The sequence below is a fragment of the Bombina bombina genome, chromosome 3, assembly GCF_027579735.1.
Source record: "Bombina bombina isolate aBomBom1 chromosome 3, aBomBom1.pri, whole genome shotgun sequence".
Taxonomy (NCBI): domain Eukaryota; kingdom Metazoa; phylum Chordata; class Amphibia; order Anura; family Bombinatoridae; genus Bombina; species Bombina bombina.
This window is the reverse complement of record NC_069501.1, coordinates 1,093,577,943-1,093,586,518: the sequence shown is the minus strand read 5'-3', so window position 1 is coordinate 1,093,586,518 and position 8,576 is coordinate 1,093,577,943.

Genomic DNA, 8,576 nt, shown 5'->3' with positions numbered 1-8,576 from the left:
TGGCAACTCCTCAGACCTTACTCCCATTGAGAACTTGTGGTTAACCCTCAAGAGGCGGGTGAACAATTCCCCCCCCCCCCCCACACACAAATTCTGACAAACTCCAAGCATCGATTATGCAAGAATGGGATACCATCAGTCAGGATGTGGCCCATAAGTTGATTGGACAGCATGACAGGGCGAACTGCAAAGGTCTTGAAAAAGAAGGGTCAACACTGCAAAAATGTGACTATTTGCATAAACAATGTAATTTTCAATAAAAGCCTTTAACACTTATAAAATGCATGTAATTTTACTTCAGTATAGCATAGTAACATCTGACAAAAAGATCTAAAAAACACTGAAGCAGCAGACTTTGTGAAAATTAATATTTGTGTCATTCTCAAACCTTTTGGCCAGGACTGTATATATAGGTATACTGTATGTATGTGTGTGTGTATATATATATATATATATATATATATATATATATATATATATATATATATATATATATATATATATATATATGCCTTGTGTGCCTAGGCCATAATATCCCCGTGGCTGTGGGTGTTCTGTATATCAGCCATAGAACTTTCTATCACACGGTTAAGGATTGAGCAAATGTGTTTTTCTGTAAGCTGCAAAATCAGCATAAATAGTTTTAATTTAACCTTTTTTCATGAAAAACATTTTTAGCATTGTTTAAATAGTTTTTTTTTCCCTATACATGATTAAAAGTTTTGGATATTAATGTCTCTTTAATGCTTAACCTTAACAAAAACATACACGTGCACGCTACTGAGCTTTTTTCAACAGAAGACACCAAGAAAATGAAAAAAAAATAATAATAATAGAAGTAAATCAGAAATTTATTTAAAATTGAATGCTGTATCTGAATCACAAAACATTTTTTTTTCTTCATGTCCCTTTAAGGTGAACCTGCAACCCATTAACTTAAAAGTCTTGAGAAAATCATTCATTTACCCTGCAGTTGCTATTACTTGACATTTTTTTGTTTTTAAGTAAAGCTATTTTGTCTTTTTCTTTTATCAAGTATTGTGCACAAAAGCTTTTCTGATGCATTAGTTCAAAATCACACAAAAGCAAAATTACTGAGTAGTAAATAGCTTTCGGACAGCTAGCTAGGTCAGCGCATAGCTTTATTAACTCAATGTGAAGTCTTGCTATCAAAAGGTTGCCTCAGAGAATTTATTTTTTGTAATTGTAAAAGGTAATGTAAATTCCAGAATAGCTGTATTATTTTATCAGTTGCATCATCATTGTGGAGTAAAATAATTCCGACATTATAAAGATTTTTTGTTGGTTGCTGCATCTAAACATCAAGTTAAAATACAAGTCAATGGAGCAAAATAAGTGGAGGTAAAAAAAAAAAAAAACACCATCACATATTCTTGTGCGCTAACCCAACATGAAAATATGAATATTTCACATTCCAATGTTGTTTACATAGAAGAATATGTTCTATTTTTTCATAAATACATATTTCTACATATATCTGACTTTGTTTGGGGTAAAATATATATCTATAACTATACATAGACGATTCTATATTGGTATAGATATATACAGCTATATATAGGAATATGTATTTACAAATACATAGAACATATTCCCCTTTGTGCAGAACATTGGAATGTGAAATATTTACATTAAATACAGAGTATATATATTTATTAGATATGAACATTGTATAAATATGTTTTTATATGTTTGCATGTACTTAACTGCAAAGGGCTCCACTATTTATTAATATGTTTATATGTGTATATATGTCTGTAAATATATACACACACACACACACATATATATATATATATATATATATATATATATATGGTTGGCTTCTAAAAAATGAGATGATAAAGGGGCATCTTTTTCGCCACATCTAATGTTTCTTATGTTTCTTATGCGATAACTAGCCTTCCTTGTGGGCTCGCCAATGTAGATTTTTGAACACGGCACTTGATGAGATATATCACATAAGTGGAACTACAGGTGTAATAATCCTTCATTTTATATATTTTACTAGATCTAGGGTGGACGAATGTGGCTCCTTCGATCATTGAACTACAGCTGAAGCAGCCTAGACAGGGATATCTCCCTGTATTTTTTTTCTGTTATATAACTTTGGGACGTTCTCTTACTGCTGGCTATATCAGTCTGTACCAGTACATTTTTTAGATTCTGGTTTCTTTTAAAGGCCATCATTAGGGTTTTTCTGAAAACAACTAATATTTGGGTTGCAATCCTTCAAGATATGCCAATGCCTGTGTACCATACTTTTAATCTCTCTACTGTTCTTACTAACCAGTCACTTTTATTCTCATTTCTATCCTTATTCCTTGATAGCAATAATCTACATTGGCGAGACCACAAGAAGGGCTAGTGATCGCATTAGGGAACATAAGTCAAACATTAGATGTGGGGACAAGGTTGCCCCTATATCATCTTTTTTTTTTAGAAGCCAACCACTCCATTAGCCAATTGAGGTGGCAGATAATTGACCAGATTAAGATGCAGGGGGGAGGGGGGTGTGATAGGGAGCTATTGCTAAAAAGAAGGAAGTTGTACTGGATTTCCACATGTAATACCCTTAAGGCAGATTATGACATGTCTGTGTATATTTAATCATCTGTATATGTATGCTATGATTCATTGAATACATTTGATGTGATATGTTTTTAATGGGTGCCACTAGGTGGCATATTTTGTACAGGTATGCTGTAATAGATAATTAGGAATCTTGGTGTGCAATATAAGTTCATTTTAATAATGGTTGTATCATATAGCATGAGTAAGGGTTGAGAGCCCAAAACATTGCTGTTGGATTCACACTCTGGAATACATTTTGTTGAATAATATAGTGCTGTTAAGCTTTGCTTTTGTAATATATGTGCCATCACCAATCAGCAGCTAGCTTTCCGTAGTGTATTGCTGCTCCTAAGTTTAGCTAGATATGCTTTTCAACAAAGGATACAAAGAGAAGGAAGATAATGAGATAATAGAAGTAAATTAGAAAGTTGTTTAAAATTGCATGTTCTTTCTAAATCAAGAAAGTTTAATTTTGACTTTACTGTCATGTTAATAAAACATATAAAGTGAAAATAAAGTGAATAGCAAAAATGCTTCTATACCAAATTGAAACACACTCAAGCATATTTCATTTTGGACTATTTCATGCAAATTTTAAAATTATTTAAATAGTCCTCTTCTATATATGCATGTTAGAAATGTTTTAATGTCCTTTTATAATATATTAAAAAGGGGCCATGCATAGTGCCAAAAAACGTAAAAACAATGTGCTTGCTAAAATAATGTATAACAGTAATACAAAATACATTCTTTGCAGTCCAAGACATAAAGTAAAATTATTTTAGCTACTTTTATGTAATTTAAAAAAAAAAAAGATATTGCTTCACAGAAACACTTTGAAAATAGCAATTGTATGAATGACAGCAAAGGATAATAAAGGATAATAAAATAGTCACTGTTTTACATTCGAATAAGACTTTTGTGTTTTTCCATAAAATCTTTAGAACCACAATCCTAATATTACTTAAAAGTTACTGAAAAATAACTGCAGAACTTTGTATATTTCCACATAAAATATTCATGAATATAGCAACCTTTATACTAAAAGTCCATTTACAAGGTAATTTTGTTCTTTATTATATAAAATATTTAGTGCATTTCAAGAGGATACAAAATAATGTTGTGGCGATTCAAGAGTTTGTTTTAATAGAAAAAAATAAATAAAATATTAACACATCATTACACAACTATTCATACTTTTAGTGTAGATAAAATAAAGACTTATGTTTGTTTTTATGGAGTTTCCACATTTTATGATAGGTGTCTACTCACAGAATAGGGGTTCCATGTACAAAAGGTTGAGCAGACAAGCTTCTCGAGAAATTGTCCACTCGCCTTCGCAACTCGAGAAGTTGCCGCTCGCCTTCGCAACATACAGGCCTCGGAAGAACAGGATCCGCTGCCCATATGTATCATTACACGCTCAAGTGAGCGTGTAATGCCCGCCCCTTCTCTCTCGCGACCAATCGTGTGAGAGAAAGGACTGTCAATCACAGAGAGCGAGGTGATTGTACCTTGCCACCTCAGAGGGGGTGTAGAGTGTAAGAAGCAGCAGTCTAATGACCGCTGCTTCTTACATTGTGGGAAGCATATGCAAACCTGCCCCGCAAGGGTTCTGGAGCAGCTTTCGCTGCTTAATACATGGATCCTTAAAGGGCTAAGATTATGTGTAACCTGTGTGATTGTGTCACATCATATCTACATTACTGGGTGAGGTGAGCTGTAAAAATCCTACCATTCAAAGTTTGGGCAGTGAGCACTCTGAGGGCTCCCAAGTATAATAGTATCACCTATTGCTGTCTGTTGGGACCATTGCAGCGTAATGACTACAGAATCTTATGACTGGCCCTGTTATCTGGCGATAGCAGTATATACACATCTGTTTCCTTATTCCCCTCACAAATAGAGCCATTATGCAGACACCTAATTAAGACGACTTACACAAGCGGTATTTTCTGTTTATAGTGCCATAAGGTTACTAGGTTTACCATACTTTTCTGACTTTTGGCCCTATTATGTAAATTCTAAAAACAGTTATACAAATATGTTTGCCTATTTGCACAGGTATAAGTTTTAGGTATGCAACACTCAATGCAGAGGATCCAAAATAAATGATCTTCTGTATTCTTTAACGCCCACTACAGTTTAACCCTAATCACAGATCCCTCATATTGTTAACTCTAATCATTACCCCCAATTACTATTCCCAATTGGTAACCTCCCTTCCTTTATTTGCTCCATCCCATTGCACTTAATATATAAACCACTGAACTAGAAAACAAGATACTTAAATAGAAAAAATCTGAATCTTATCCTTTCTGAATTTCTTGGATTCTCCTGGCCAGCAAGATATCCTCTTCCATCTAATTCTACCTATGGTCTGGGTTCTTCTACCTATAAAAAATGTAGCTACTTTGATTGCTTAATCAGGATTGTGGATGGGTGGGCTAACTGTCAAAAACAAAATTTATAGTTACCTGATAAATTCTATTCATTCTGGATGGTGAGAGTCCATGATCCTTGAAGTGTGGGATTGAATTCCCGCCCTTAAGAGGAAGCAAAGAATCTCAAACCATCAGAGCTTTTAAGCCCTTCCACCTCCCTGTAAAATTCAGTTTAACTGTATAGCCGATCAGAGGAAAGGGACAGACAGGTAGGAAAAGCAGAGGATAAAGAATTACAAATAAAACTGCTGCCAAACATAAAATTGGGCTGGGTCTTGTGGACACTCACCACACTGAATTTTTTTTTTTTATCAGGTAAGCATAAATTTTGTATTGGTGGTGAGAGTCCACGAGCCTTGACGTGTGGGAAATAATAACCAAGCTGTGGAGTTCATGACAAGAAAAAGGTGGGACAAGGAAGTTCCTATTTGTCAGATGCTGTGGCTGAAGGACTTTCCTGCCAAAAACCACATCCAAGGAAGCAAAAACATAAAAATGGTAACATTTGGTAAAAGTGTGTAAAGAAGACCAGAATGCAGCTTTGCAAATTTGTTCTATTGATGCTTCATTTTTGAAGGCCTTAGAAGAAGAACCTGATCTAGTCTAATGAGCTGAGATATGTTTCATGGGGAAACCTTCCTGCCACCAAGTAAGCTTTGTAAATCCCTTGTTTTAACAAAGGAGCCAGAACAACTGTGGTTGCTTTTTTACGAGGACCAGAATGATGTACAAATAAGTTGTTAGTTGCCTGAAGATAAGACCTTAAGGTCCTTACCACATATATGTTATGCAGAAGTCTCTCTTTGGAATTTTAAGGATTGGGACACAAAGAAAGAACAACAATTTCCTGGTTATATTTTCGGAGGAAACAACCTTTTTAAAAAACCCATATTGGGTACGAAGCACAGCTTTAATAAGGCTGAGAGTTCTGAAACTCTCCTAGTAGAAGAAATTGCTAAGAGAAAAATAATTTTCCAAGAAAGAAGCTTAATATCTATAATATGCATGGGTTCAAAAGTGGGACCTTGCAAAACAGAGAGAACAAAATTTAGATTCCATGGGAGAGAAATAGGCTTTACAACAGGTCTAATTCTAACTAAGGCCGGTACAAACTTATTTACATCTGGTAACTTGGCTATCTTTTTGTGAAGCAAGACCGATAGAGCCAATATTTGACCCCTCAAGGAACTGGCAGATAAACCCTTATCTAATCAATCCTGAAGGAATTGCAGATTTCTAGGAATCCTAAAGGAACAGAAAACTTGAGATTTCCACCAAGAAAAAATATTCCTTCCATATTTTGGGATAGATTTTTCTAGTAACTTGCTTTAGAAGAGTATAAATTAGAGCATCAGAAAAAAAACTCACAAAGTGCCTCAAAAAGTGTGTATATAAGATTGTTCAAAACTTGATTATATAAGTAAAATGGAAAGTATCTTAAAAATGCATGCTTTATCTAAATCATAAAAGTTTAATATTTACTTTAGTGTCCATTTAATCTTTAGCCCAGATACATCTGTATATGCCTTAGCTATATGTATATGCCTTAGCTAGAAAATTTTCTGTATTTTTTAACAAAGTGTAAAATCAATATTTTATTTGGTTAATTTGAGGGTACATTGATTGTCCAGTTGTTTGTCTTTTTTGTCTGTTTTATTCAGTTATTATAAACATTTTTATATTTTAAAGGCTATAAAATTTAAAGCATACAGAAAAATGCTTTTTTATAAGTAAAATTAGGACTTTTATGATTTTAGTGGATGGGATATATGTGGATAAGGACCAATGTTCCCTCTAACGAGTGCGGCAGCGTGACTGTCTATTAAAGCGTGCATCACAGTAAGCGTTGATAATCTTATAGTAAAATGTATCAATGAATATATTTTCACTCATTCCTTGGGCGGAGCATAATAGAGTATTTACTTTCAACAAGGGGAAGATTCAGACAGCCCTGAAGAAGCCCTGTCTACCAATAGACACAGGGGGTGAAACGCATGTAGGCATTGGTTGCTTGTGCCACATGACTCTGCCCAACACATCGGACTACTGCTGTGCTAATACTTTTTGAGGCTACTGGAACTTGATGGCATGATTAAGCTTTATGGCGTGCTAAATTTCAAGTAGGCCTTACTTGCACATGAAGACAGATAAGTGTTTGGATACTTACGATTAAGTGGGTCTATGTTCAGTTACTGGAGGTGGAACTTGCCTCTTTAATCAGTGAGATTTACTTTCTCTCGTATACTGCACTGTGGAGAGTTGATTTATGACAACAACCTTGTTACATAGAGAACTTTTGTCCTACCATGAACTAACCTGCTGTTACTAACAGTATATCTGCTTCAGTGTATCTGTTTATCTTCATGTACCTAGCTATTAATATAGGCTTGTACTGCATTCTATATTGCCAATGTACGCTTTTGTATGCCTCTCACTTTAAGGGTACCTCGATCCACTTAGATCCCTATATGTGAACCTGCCCAGGCTTTTCCTACTTGGCTTTTTGTTAAGGGGGTTCTGTGTGTAGCTGGGGTGTAGTGGATTTGTTCTACCCTTGCAAGTTTTTTTTTTTTTATGCCGATGTATTATACTTTATGGGCCCTTTGCTAGTCACGTGACCTAGCTTAAAGGGACACTGAACCCAAATTTTTTTCTTTCGTGATTCAGATAGAGCATGACATTTTAAGCAACTTTCTAATTTACTCCTATTATCAAATTTTCTTCATTCTCATTGCTATCTTTATTTGAAATGCAATAATGCAAGTTTAGATGCCGGCCCATTTTTGGTGAACAACCTGGGTTGTTCTTGCTGATTGGTGGATAAGTTCATCTACCAATCAAAAAAGTGCTGTCCAGAGTTCTAAACCAAAAAAAAGCTTGCTTAGTTGCTTAAAATTGCATGCTCTATCTGAATCACAAAAGACAAACATTTGGGTTCACTGTCCTTTTAAATTTGGTTTACTTCTGTATGTACCTTCACTTGCACATATTTATGTTGTTTGTTTGACTCGTCGTGTATTTCAGGTTCTCTGCCAATTTTAAAGCCCTAAATAAGGGCTGAATTAAACCCAGATTAATATGACACTTAAAAGAGTGTTTTATTCCCCATCTTTTAAGGAACATTCATCATGATGTATCCTATTTCTTCTCTTATAGTTCTTTGTCTCATATATATATGCTCAGTGACTCACACATGCAATATCAAGCCTGCACACAGAAAAAAATAATTGCACACAAAAAATTAGAGGGAACATTGATGAGGACTGTCTATAATAGTGATACTGCAGAGTGGGATAGTGAGCTTAAATAGAAGCAATAAAATAACATAAAAAAAGTACAAAATAAAATGTATCTTTTTTTTTTTTTTACATATTTTATTACATACAAACATGCACTTGGGCATAGTAAGCTTATTACAATGTGATGCATTAACATTATGTTCCAGCCAAAGCTCTCACTTCATCAGGCAGTATAAACGTAGCCAAAAGCTCAGACTACATCGCTTTGGAGATGAAAAAAATAATAATGTGCATTTAC